This window comes from Dermacentor albipictus, chromosome 9, assembly GCF_038994185.2.
Source record: "Dermacentor albipictus isolate Rhodes 1998 colony chromosome 9, USDA_Dalb.pri_finalv2, whole genome shotgun sequence".
In the NCBI taxonomy this organism is placed as follows: domain Eukaryota; kingdom Metazoa; phylum Arthropoda; class Arachnida; order Ixodida; family Ixodidae; genus Dermacentor; species Dermacentor albipictus.
Window position 1 is genome coordinate 132,148,256 of NC_091829.1, and position 13,650 is coordinate 132,161,905.

Here is a 13,650-nt window from a genome sequence, read left to right on the forward strand (position 1 = left end):
TATGATGATCATCGCTAGGCGTTTCTCTAACAGTGTTCATGAAACTTGCGAGCGTCTGTCAAATTTGGGCGTGTTCCGACACCGTGTTTATTCTCCAGTAGTTCCACCTGCTTCTGCAATCATCTTATCGAGGTCGTTAGCGTTTCTGATTTTCAGTACAGGCGAGCCTTCGTTTCTACGTGAAAAGACATTGCCCCCCGATGTCCAAACAAATTTCCACCGCATTTCCTTCTTTCTCTGAATAGCTGACCAGAGAAGCTGTTTGCCGTGTTTCGTCAGATGTTCATTGACATACACTGCAGAGGACGTCTGGCTGCCCAAATCCTTGTTATCGATTCTTTCTTTGACTTGCTTAAAACAGCAGCCTTCTGTTTTCTGCGCACAAATCGGACAATTATGTTACTTTGGTCATGACGAGCAGTCGGTACTCTGTGACAGATATCGACGTCATCCGCTGTTATGTCTTCTTGAATGAGAACACCGATTTTCTTAACTGCAGCAAGTGGTTCAACATCAGGTGGAACACGCTTAATTTCCAGATAATTTGAGCGCTGATATTGCTCAACCTCCTCTATCCTGCGGTGCAGTCTATCATTTTCAGCTCTGAGCTCTTCGTTTAGCCTCATTACTGACTGAATATCTTCTCCAAAATCTTTCACTTCCTTCAAAGCATCTTTTATATCTCGAAGTTCCTTTCTCAATTCACGTCGTAAGTCTTCTATGGCTTTGGCGGTATCGCGCGCATCTTTAGACATAGTTTGCCAACACAAATGAAATCACTAGCAAAGCATCAAAGACATGAACAGTACGTCCGGCAGCAGTGCATAGCTTGCGAAGTCTAACTACTGCAAATGCAGCTGGAAATTTCTCACCTGAAAGAGGCGTAGATTTAGTGTGCGATGCCAAAGTGCACTGCTGCCGGACTGTGGACGATGACTTTCTTGCAGCGTCTTTATGTAGCAGCGATGAACCGTTGCCCTCTGGTGATGCGCAGCTTTCGTCGTCGATTCAGGAAACACGTCCCACTATGCCAATTCCGGAGCACCGGGCAGCATCAGCGATGTATTGGTAGTAGGCGTATCTGAAAGAGGCGTAGATTTAGTGTGCGATGCCAAAGTGCACTGCTGCCGGACTGTCTTGGCGTCGGATCACGGCACCTTCACGTTGATCTATGTCTCGAACGTCGTGTCGTCCGGTCGTCTTTCATTGGCGTATTCTTTGCTGCCAGAATTCGTCGGGACGGTGGTGTGTTGTCGTTGTTATGTCGTCGGGATAGACTCTTGGGCGGCGGCGGAGGATCTTCATCAGTTGGACGAACAGGAAGCGCACCTCCATCGGTTGCTGCTTTTAGTTTTCTGGATATGGGCTGACGGACCGGCCCCGGGCTGGGCCAGTGTATGGTCGTTGTTGCGGCGTCAGGTAGCGGCCTGGTGACGGCGAATGGGACGGTTGTCAAGAGTTGCACTGAGTGGCGGCTAGGTAATCGGCGATGTCACGTGGGCGCTCCCCAAGCTGTGGACGCGGCGCGTTGACGGCGAACCCTCTCAGTCCCAAGGCGCGGTAATTTTACGCTCGAGCCGCCCATCGCCGCAAGCCGCACCGCACGCGTGCGGTCGCGCGAAAGATGGCACGTATCAAACACTTGTGCACAAATTTCGGTTTACAATGTGTAAGATATACACTGTGCACACAGTGTAAATGGTAATTTGTGCACAAGTGCTGGATACGTGCAATTTTTCGCGCCACCGCAACCGTGCGGTGCGGCTTGCGGCGATGGGCGGCTCGAGCGTAAATCGGCCCTAAGGGCATCGGAGGTACACATGGCCCGCTTCTCCGCAGTGATAGCAGAGCGGGCGGTGGTCGGGGGCTCGCCAAATGTCCGTCTTCTTCGCGTAGGTGCGCTGGGCGACGGGTGGGCGTGCTGGTGGTGGCGGCGGCGGCGGCGGACGACGGAATAAGTGGCATGTCAGCGGGCCACCGGTCAACATCATGACAAACCCGTTCCTGCTTTTTCCGCAGGTCAGTAATAATTCTTCCACAGTAAAAACTAGCAACTGTTGTCTGGTCCTGGTGGCGTGCCCTAAAAGTGCCTGTGCGGTGTATCTGTATGTACAGGATATTTGGTTTCATTGCTGACGCTCTGTGGTGATGTCGAGGTTAATCCCGGGCCGAACACTGAAGAGCTGCTACTGCAACTTCTGGGTGGTCAGAAGAGCATGCAGGAAAGACTGGACGGGAAATTGAGGCAAAGCTTAAGCAGGTGGAGGAATCGGCAGCAATAGTAAAGGAGGTAGGCACGACGATCGCTGATATGGAAAGAAAGTTAGTTGACACTGAAGACAGGAGTAGGAGAAACAACCTAATTGTGTTAGGCATTCCTGAGCGCCTCAATGCAACGTCTACGTCACTTACGGAAGATAATGGCCTGTTACACACTACACTAGGTGTACAGGTATCTTCCGTAGTAAGGATACACAGAATTGGCAGGAAGAAACCAGTTAAACCAAGACCAGTAATTCTTAACCTTATTGATCACCATGAAAAAGTGAACGTTGTTCAAAACTGTTTCAAGTTAAAAAAGGAAAAGAACCTATCTGTTGAAGACTTCTCGGCAGCCACGAGGCAACTAAGAAAATACTTGTGGGACAATAGGGCTGACATTAGAAGGCAGAGAGGAAAGGTCAAGTTGATATACGACAAAGTTCGCATTGACAAAGAAATGTTTTCGTGGAACAGTACCCAAATGAAAATAGTGCCTATCGTGCGTTCACTGGCATCTGAGGAGACGTGACCCGACTCTCCTGTTGGATTACCATCATCTGTGCCATTACCACCATCTGTGCCAGTGCTTCTCGATCACTGGGTTACCTGCGACGTAACCTTCGGAACTTACCTCCACTCATCCGCAAACTGGCATTTCAAACATTTGTTCGCCCTCGACTTAAGTTCGCCGCTCCAGTCTGGTATACCTTGCCAAAATAAATTAATTAACATGCCGGAATCAATCCAAAATAGAGCCGCATGTTTCATTTCCCGGAATTATGACTACCGTTCTAGCGTAACTCAAAGATTCACCTTTCCCTTCAGCTGCTAAGTAATCGTCGCGACATAGCCCTTTTGTCATTATTTCATGAATACGCCCACCACACTAACAAACATTCCCTGCACCTAGAAACGTCATCGCACACGTCACACAGATTATACAATCATCATAGCTTCACGCGCATCTATGGTAAAACAGAAGCATTTAACTCGTCTGCAATCCCACGTGCTATTCGGCTCTGGAGCAACCTCACCGACAACATAGTTGCAGAAACTGACCGTGAAAAATTCAAGCAGTCACTGAACTCGCTTAACACTTGTTAATCAATAATATCACACTCACTGTTCTCTGTTATTTTTCTATCCTTTTCTTGCACTGTTATACGTTCGTTACAAACTTATAGAGTTTCTGTTTATTGTGCTCATATGGAGCTTTATGTAGCTAATACGTTTCTCTGAGTTTTAGGCTGCTGTTTTCTTTTATTATTACTGTTACTAGACTGTATGTACTTGATTCTATGCCCCCCTTACTCAATCCCTATGTAGAGCCTTGTGAGGTATGTTACAAATAAAAAATAAAAAAATAAACGTACACTTTGTTGTCTCAAGGTGAACGCACATAGTATAATTAACAAAACAGCAGATCTGGTAAGTATTGTTATGGTCCATAGCCCACAGATCATAATTATAACTGAAACTTGGTTACGTTGAGGTATCAACGATGTCGAAATCACTCCAGCAGGTTATGGAATTACCGTAACGGCAGAGATTCCCCAGGTGGTGGCGTAGCCATACTTTTTAAGGAGTGCTTGAATGTGTCCAGACTACCTGACCCTGTTGGAATGGAAAGCGTTGTTGTAAAGGTTATTCTAATTGAAGATTTTCATCTTCTAAATGCGGGATTTTATCGCCCTCCAAATGGCAGCCCTGCATTTTTGTCAAATCTGAATGAATTTCTATGCGAACATAGAAACCAATCTTGCAGCATTTTGTTGGCAGGTGATTCTGACGTTCGGGATGTCGATTGGACTCATGAGTTCCCAAATGCGGAGCCCTTTGTTGACATAGTTCTGCTATACGATTAACGCAATTTGTGAAACTGCCTACTCATGTTCACGGTGGAAGTGCGTAAAATTTAGTGCGTCAACTTTAGATTTATTCCTCGTTAATGACAAAGTAATTAGTATGAATCCAAGCGTGCCCATTTTTGAAGGGATTTCAGACCACAAAATAGTGTCCTTTATAATGGTATTGAAGAAAGTTTCAAAACTGAAATAGACGGAGACCTTTGTGCTCGATTTTTCTTGCGCCAGTGATGTGGATGTACTCGATGCATTGGACAGTTGATTCTTTGTTTTTTCCAATATGAATGCAATGGTATATCTGTTGATACGTTATGGCTGCTTTTCGATGATTTAGTCATGCACTGCACAAAATGTTTCATTCCGCACAAAAAGGTTGTAAAACGTACCTGCAAGCCTTGGATAACTAAAAAATAGCCAGTGTAGGCTGTAAAGTCAAAAAAGCAAGGAAACGGTATCTACAACGCCCTTCCAATGAGGGCGCACACCAGTTATCTGAACTGCGACTACTTCTCAAGAATGCTATCAAAAAAGTAAAGACCATTATCAAAGTGTACGTTTAAAAGAGTTTCTTGTTGCGTCGCCGGCAAAATTTTGGCGCCACTTGTCGCCAAAGAAGCAATCCGTTTCGAACCTTATCATAAATGGCATTGCCGTAGCGGATGCATTAAACCTTTACTTCTGTTCCGTGTTCACCAGGGATGACGATGTAATTCCACAATTCAATGCTTTTGACGAAATTCCTGCAATGAATCTATGAGTGAAGAGGGTGTACTGACACTTCTTCTCAATCTAGATATCAGAAAGTCGCCGGGAATTGACGGCATTCCTGCTTTTTTTCTCCTCCGTTACGCTGAATGGTGCGCAAAGTACTTATGCTTGATGTCTGATAAATCATTGTCTTGTGCTGAACTTCCGAACGATTGGAAACATGCTAAAATCGCACCGATACATAAAACCGACGACCGGTCTCTTGTCTCTTCCTACAGGCCTATTTCCTTATTATGTACATGTGCAAAGATACTCGAGCCCATTATCTTCGCACATATTTCCACTTTTGCTGAGGAAAACTGCATTATTGATAGCCGGCAACATAGTTTCCGTCGCAAGCATTCCACGGTAACGCGATTATTAAATATTGCCCATGACCTAGCAGCAGCATTAGACAGGGCCGGGTAATCAAATAGACATGATATTTCTGGATTTCGAGACAGCTTTTGATAGAGTGTGCCACCAAAAACTGCTTTTGAAACTCAAACCTTTTCTGAAAAAGGATACATTGCTCACATAGCTAGCGGCACACTTATCATTCAGGCATCAAACAGTAGTATATATTGATGGAATCAGTTCGGACCCTGCCCCTGTAGAGTTCGGTGTTCCTCAGGGCTCCGTCCTTGGACCATTACTTTTCTTGGTTTTTATAAATGATATTGCTGCCAATATATCAATTAAAATACGTCTGTTTGCCGATGATTGTATACTTTATCATGAGTTTTTGTGGCACGACGATCAGGAAAAATTAAATATGTTACTACGTGAAATTCAGGCCTGGTGCTCAACTTGGCAAATGTGCATTAATTATAAAAAACAATAGCTTTGACTGTGACATGCAAAGTTAATCCTTTGAAGTTCCGCTACACCATCTATAACAACACCTTATCTCAGGTTCCAAAATGCAAATGCTGAGGAGTCATAATTACATCAGATCTGAAATGGAATGACCACACAACGTACACTGTAAATAAGGCAATGAAACAACTTGGATATTTAGGAAGAACCCTTATTAAATCCTCTAGAGAAATTATACTGCTCGGATACAAGACATTCATTAGATCACTTCTAGAATATGCAGCAATTGTTTGGGATCAAAACACAAAGTGCAATATTACCAAACTTGAGAATGTACAATGCAAATGCATCAGGTTCATATATAATTGTTATTGTTGGAAAATATCCCCATCAGCCCTTTTGCGAAAAGCCAATTTAGAGACCCTACAGGTAAGACAACACCAGGAAAGACTAAAATGTTCTACTTAATTTACCATAACCAACTTGGAATAAACAAAATTGCATATTTTCATTCAATTACCCAGCGACAAACCCGTTCTTTCCATTCAAAGAAGGTGAGCGAGTTCTTATGCAGAACAAATGTGTCAAAAGCCTCATTTTTCCCGATCACAACTTGCACATAAAATAACCTACCTGCCAATGTGGTTGAGTGTTCGACGGTGTCTTCTTCCTTGAGTGCATTCTGCAATAGCTAACGATGCTTCGCATTATCGTTGCATATTGTTTATACTTCGCTTTGTATGTCTTGTGTAGGTTCTTCTAATACCGTACTTGCATGTACATTGTATTCCTATATACTGTATTGTTATGTACCCCACTCCTGCCTAAAGCCTGACATCCAGGCTAGCAGTATGTAATAAATAAATAAATTGCGGCGTTACAGGGCCCTGACGCGGTCACGGAGGGGGACCTTGACGGCGTGCGATGGCGGCGTAGGTCATCGCTTCTAGCTGGGGCTGCGGTAATTGAGGTTGCACCTCAGGAACTCCAAGCGATTGCTGAAACTCATCTTTCACGATGTCGGCGATCGAGGCCACTTGAGGTTGCGACAAAGGCATGAACTTGCGCAGTTCTTCGCGCGCAATGGCACTGATGGTCTCTTGAAGGTCGTCGGAACACAGTCCTTGGATGGCGCACTGTGGCGTGAGCACCTGGCGGTTATATTGCCGGGTGCGCATTTCCATAGTTTTCTCGATCGTCGATGCCTCTGCGGAAAACTCAGCTACGGTCTTCGGCGGGTTGCGAATCAGTCCGGCGAAAGGTTCTTGCTTGACGCCCCGCATCAGGAAGCGAATATTTTTCTCCTCCGACATTCCCGGGTTGGCGTGCCGGAACAGACGGGCCATCACCTCCGTGAGGATCGCTATGGTCTCACTGGGAAGCTGTACTCTGGTTTCCAGTAGTGCTTGGGCGCGCTCTTTACGTACAACGCTTGTGAATGTTTGCAGGAAGCCGGTTCGGAACAGGTCCCACGTCGTTAAGGCGGCTTCTCGATTCTCGAATCACGTCCTGGCCGCATCTTCCATTGCAAAATAGACGTGTCGCAGCTTGTCGTCGATGTTCCAGCTGTTAAACGTAGCGACCCTCTCACACGTCTCTAGCCAGCTTTCCGGGTCCTCAAATGTGAAACCGCGGAACGTCGGTTACCCTTTGAGCTGCCGCAGAACTATTTAGGGCACTGCGGCTGCCATTAGGGCTGTCTTCTTGGACGATCTTCTTGGTCGTCTCTGGTAAAAGTCTTTATTCCAGGGGCAGCTGCTTTAGCCGGCGGCGATGTTCCGGGACGACGTTGGTGTTTTCTTCGTGGTCCAGGCTTGGATTACGACTTGTCGGGGCGTCTGGTACATGAACCTATAGCACCTCCACCAGATGTCACGTAGCAATGACAGTGAAGAAGGCAGCAAAACTGTCATCTAAGAAACTAGCGTTTTATTGTGCGAACTTGTGCCCTCAAAGCAGGCTATGCTCAAAGAACAACGATAGCGGCGGACACACTCGGCGACCGTCGAAAATCTGATCAGCGGGTCAAGCGCGTCGGCTTTTATGCATCAGTCGCCGAATGTTCCAGAGTAATTGCTGAGACCCGCGTGCCTTCCACAAAGTTATACATTATTCGCGTCGCGCACACATGCAATCAGATTACACAAGGTTCGATGCCATACTGCACATGGAACCATCTATAACATTGCAGAAACTTCCGATACACGCAGGCACGTCCTGCGCTGTGCGATAACATTAAGGCACGTTTATAGTCCGACGTTATCGGCGCGCGTGCGAGCGTCGTTCGCGGTCAGTCACGCTACGTCGGTTGCGCTGCGCCAGCCGAGATGCCATCCCCTCTATACTTCAACGCGCGCGCCGTAGGCTGCTATCTTCGGAGCATGCGCAGAAGGTTCGCCAAGTCACGCGCCGTCCGCAAAAGCCGTCTGCGGAGTTGTGTTGGCGCCTTTTTCTTCGTGCGCAATGCATTGTGGGTCGACGCAGTCGGCGGCGCCGGCGTGCGAATGGAGCAGGAGCCAAATTTGCGCCGGGCCCGTCGGGGCAACGTTACTAGATCTTTTCAGTTGTCAAACTCCCCTTGCGGCGGCCGTCGATGCACGGCCCCTTTTCGTTTCCACTCAACAGGTGGCGCGGCGGCCGCTGTTAGCCCGGCCGTACTCGGCGCCCTACGCTGCGAAGCGCTGGTGATTGCTTAGCAAGTGGCGTTATTTTTGTTGAAATCGCCAAATATGCACAGCGCGTCATTAATCTACTTGGAGCTTATTTCGTACCCATTCCGAAGTTTAAAAAATGCCACGACTTAGCCAACTGAACAAGGAAAGCACTTGCGCCCAAAGCTGTGACGGACCACCCTTCACTGCGGCCGTCGTTTGCGTCTGCTAGAGCACGGCCGCTTTTTATCCAGCGGCCGTGGCTAGTAACTAGCTACTAAAAGAGAAAGAAATAAGACAAGATCTTTGTTTCTCTCAACGAGTTCAAAAGCTTTTATTACAGGAGCCGCATACGGCTTATGAATTTACCGCGTGGCTTTACAAAAGACGAGCTTTTTTGTTTGCGATGGCTACTTTCTCTCGTGTTTCTAGGCGGCGGTTCGCATCTCTCGCATAGAAATGCATTCGCGTGGCAATGAAAAAGTTCAGTATCTGGCACGTGAACGCGCACATGTGCTCATCGCAACCCAGCCGAGCAAGACTGCACTTATCTAGCTCATCCAGGACTTTCCAAAATAGGTCACCGCAGAGACCTGCCTGATCAAGGGAAAATGATACGGAGTCATTTGCAATTCTTACGAACTGTAGCATCTTCATTGTTGGATGCTTGAGGCTCCCTTCCTTAAAGCTCCGATATGTTGTCAAGTATGCATCGGAACCAACGAGTGGAACAGTTGAGCTGATGTCCTGCAGGCACAATTCACACTCTGTGTGCTTGCTCATTTTGTGTATGACATAGCCACATAAGTAGTATGTCACAGCATCGTCTACACCGCCTCTGAAATAGCTGTGCTCGGTGTCCATTCGCTCAAGAGAGCTTGAAGGACCAGAAGTAATTGCTAGCAGCCTAGCCTCAATCTCATTTCGCAAGCTAGCTCTGTTCAAGCGATGGACCGCTCGAGCAGTGTTCAATGCCTCTTCCACGCTGACAAGTACAGCATTTGGTTCGCCTTGTACACTTCCACGCAGTGCTGTTTTGATGGGTGTGTAGAGGCTCAGCAGACGAAATATCTGCGAGAAATTCATGACGGTTGGGTGCGACTCATCCCCTCCAAATGATCGTGGAAGACCAAAATGCCGCTGAAAGAAAAAATATACGCATTAAAGTGGATATGTAAAACATCCATAAATTATATATTAAAAGGGAAACAAGGTCATTGTGGTAGGTACCTCCAAGGGGTCTTGGTTGAGCTTGGCAGTGAGCACATAAAGCGCTCCCTTGTTGAACAGATAATTGATAATATCCAGCGTAGACAACAATGTGACGCGTAGGGACTCCGTCGTTAGTTGCGACGCGAATAGCTTTGTACCTTTGTCAACTGCATTTTGTTCAGTCACATTTAAGACTTCTAGAAACTGCTTCATGATCTGGAAAGAAAACGTTTCAACAGTTCATGATAATAACAAGCAAAACGACGGCATATGTAAGATCAAGCTTAGGCTCCAGGATGAGATTTGGCCACTTGCCTGTATCTCTTTGGAGTGACGCCTGATTCCCCTGCATGGAAGCTTGACGTTGAGTGCATCGAAAACATCGTTCAGCATTCTTGTGAATGTCTCAGTCCCTTCAGAGTCTTTCAAGGCGGGGACATTTGCTTCCCTGTACACACGCAATCCAATTGACGTTCCACGGCTAAAGAGCTGTGCAAAAAAGAGAAAGAGAGATAGCATTTTTTTAGTTTACGAACAGAAAGGCAACATGCTTGGACAGCAACAAGTTATACCTGTGTCGCCAGCCTGACGCTCATTTTGCGCAGGTTGTCAGGGGAAACATGTGCTTCAGTGAGTTTTGGCACAACACGTACATGCTTCTTTTTTTCTGTTTCGTATAGGGTCACATAATGCTGAAAGTTGATGCGAAGGTCGCCAGCCTGGAAATAATAAAAAGGAATAGTTAAACTGTTCGGAAAATAAGGAAATTTTTTCCCTTACCATTCCGTATGTGTGCTTCCTCAGGTGGTTTCGTATGCACTTCACAATATGTGGAACATCACAAATAAAGTAAATATTTTGTGACGGTTCCCAGGGATGCTCAATGAAGTGGCATGTCGCATCCATTTTTCCTGACACTCCAAGCTGGCCCCACATAGATCTGTTGTTGCCAGCCCCATCACTGATCACAGCCAGCACTGACGCATTGTTTTTGTGCAGTTCCAGGACGCTGCTCATTACCAGTTCAGCAAGAACTTTCCCAGGAGCCGCTCCTTTTGTAGCAAAGCTTGCTATTGGCTGCACCCAGTCTTCGAACAGTGGCACAAACATCAGTACCAATGCATGATCAGCAAGGTGGTTTGCATTTGGTGCCATGACTTCACCATAGTCTATAAAGCCATCCATTCTGCATGAGGCCTTATTGAAGGAGACACCTCGCTTCAACTTTATCTCGTCAAGGAGCAATACTCCTAGCCGTGTCAAGTGACTTTTGTTGCTGAAATGGCTTCTGACACTGTTCAATGCAACTTGGTTGAATCCATATTTGCATGGTATTCCTGCTATTATTTGGCGAAGGCGAGCCTTTGATGGCAGTGGTAGCAGCTGCATATCACCAAGTAAAGTGTAGGCCTTCGGGCTTGAGATTTGCAGTAACAAACATGTCATAAGCCATTCATCATCATATCGCCTCCCATTTTTTGACTTGGCTTTTGCAGCCATGAAAGCTGTTTTGAAAGCTAGTTGCTGCCTGGCCGGAAGAATATGAAGAGAGCAGTCAATTGTCTCTTCCGTAATTGCACTAAGCTTCCTCTTCATCAGAAGAACTTCTTCCTTCAGTTTTTCTCGCCTTGAGGTTGCACGAATTGCTTTGCGACGCAGTAACTTCAAGCGAGCAGCCTGCTTTTTCTTGGTATCTTTTTGCTGTTTCGTCCGCTGCAAGAAAAGCTTCTCGAGAGTCCGGCACTGAGCACATGTAGCATTGACACTCAATACCGTGCATGTGTTGCGCCTCCACGTTTCACCATGCTTTGTTGCCACCACTGACGAAGAGATTTTTGGGTACTTCTTTGCAGGACAGCCCTTACACAGCTTCAGCTGTTCCACATATAGCACGAGGCATGTGATGTCTTCCATACACTTGAACTAAGTGGTCTGCTTCCCGGCATACACACTGCGTGGCACAACTCGACCATCTGCGCTGACAATTAAATTAAGGCTGTCTGACAACACCACAGACATTTCTACATGCGGGATATTCTTTCTTATCCCGAGCTTGTACAAAACGACCGTTGCCTTAACAACGTCAAGGGACCAACCTCGAATTTTTCGTCCCTCTTTCGCCATGCGACTGAGCACTTGAAAGACATTCTCCGCCGGCATGCTGTCATCGGTAGGCAAGCTCGCTTCGTCGTCGGCAGCTCTGACAGCAGCATCCACATACTCACCTTGTTTCTTATGCCGCTTTTGTTGTGCTGGTGATCGTCTGGGAGCTGGTGCTCTGCGCTTCCGTGTGGGTTTCGAGAGGTAACTTGGGCAGTTCGGAAACAGGCGAGGCACGGCGTCATCTTTCAGCGTCCATTTGTCGCGCGGTATGACCACAATATCACCACAAATGTTGTGTTCGAAGACCTTGGAAATGTCATCATTGATGAAGTGGAGGTCGCAGACAGAACACGAGCTTGAAAGCTTTTTGTCCAGCCGTGGTATAGCGCGCTCCCACTGTTGAAGGCGCTCAGCATTGCGAGGTGCCTTGAAAAAATGTCTCTTGTCCACGGATCGCGTGGAGTCGTAGCCGCTCTTACAGCCTGGAACGAAGCAGCGTGGCATAGTGCATACGAGTGGCAGCGCGATGCACGAAACATTAAATACCGCGAGTGCGAGTGCGAGCGCAAACGTGAGCAGACGACGACTACACACAGCGGCCACCTGCGCAAAACGTGCTGCTACGCTGCGCCTTGCCGGGCTAACTCCGTCGTGCACGCCCTCTCGCGGCGCGCAACGGAAAGGGGCCAGGCGCCTCTCAGCAGTTTGAGAACTGAAAGAATTTAAGAGCGTTGCGTCGGGGCGCCATAGGGGGCGCGCTGGGAGCCGCCGATTACGTCGACGCTGCACTGCGTCGGACTATAGAAGGAGTTGTTTTCGCCAACGTAACGTAGCGTGCGCGAGCGCGGGCGCGCGCGCGCGTTACGTCGGACTATAAACGGTCCTTTAGGCTGTGGAACGGGTCGCCGGCTAAAGACAAACAAGTACACGTGTCAATATGTTTATCGTATTGGAGAGCTAGCTAAGCAAGAGTTAGTAAACAATGTCAAATACGTGTAATCTGTTTGACTTACAAAACAAACTGGTCACTACTTAGTAATTATTCTCTTTTGTGTGTAACACCTTGACTCTTGAAAAGTTCCTCATTTTACAAAGTGTTATATAGCAAAATATAGAAATATTTGGATGCCTTTGATGTATCACCTTGCCCAAGGAACTTCGATTGGCAGCCTGTCTGGATCTCGCAATTCCTGGCACCCTCCGCTATACAGCATGTCTGACTACTGCAGTGGTCAAGTGCTCTGCAGCTGCGGGAACCGAGGGATAAGGGTTGATTGTGCACTTTATGGCACTTCTAGGTTTTTAACTTAGTACCTTCTCTACACGATGTCGACACTATGCCGCTAGACCACTGCCTTGCTGTACTCATCATAATATTGATTACTCCCTTTGTACACAAACTATGCAGCTTGTCATGCAAAATTTTAAACTGTGCGAGGAAGACGTACAGGACGTGGACTTAATTATAGACACACACAAAACATGCTGACTTCCTGCTGGTTTTATTTCGTGAAGACAGAGGGAGCTTATAAGGTCCTTCAATATAAAAAATAACAAGGAGCAATCCCAAAGAAATTGTGCACGAGCCAGCGACTCTAAGACCAATTTCCTTGAGGCAAGGACCTAAAGGTTAGCACTGAGCCGGTTTGGTCACCAGGAACTCAGGCATGCCTGCAGCTGAACTGATAGTTGGACGAGTTGGTACGAATTGATAGTAAAATATTTAGCGCGCACAATTCACAAGGACACAGTGAAGGGGGACACACAAGCGCTCGTGTGTCCCCCTTCACTGTGTCCTTGTCAATTGTGTGCGCTAAATATTTTACTATGAGTCAGGCATGCCCATTTTGTTTTCTCATTCACTTTCAAGTCCACCTAAATCAGTGCCGTCATGGTAGCTGTCAAAAAATATGGTTGCATCAATTTTCGTAATAATCAATTCAGCATTAAAATCTAAAAGCTTGCAGCAGAGTGAAAGGTCAGGAGGACAA

At 46.8% G+C, this 13,650-nt stretch overlaps 1 pseudogene; it reads right to left on the bottom strand.

Moving 5' to 3' along the window:
• Nucleotides 1–8,722: 8,722 nt before the first annotated feature.
• LOC139049405 (uncharacterized) lies at nucleotides 8,723–12,256 on the bottom strand (annotated as a pseudogene).
• Between the last annotated feature and the right edge of the window lie 1,394 nt (nucleotides 12,257–13,650).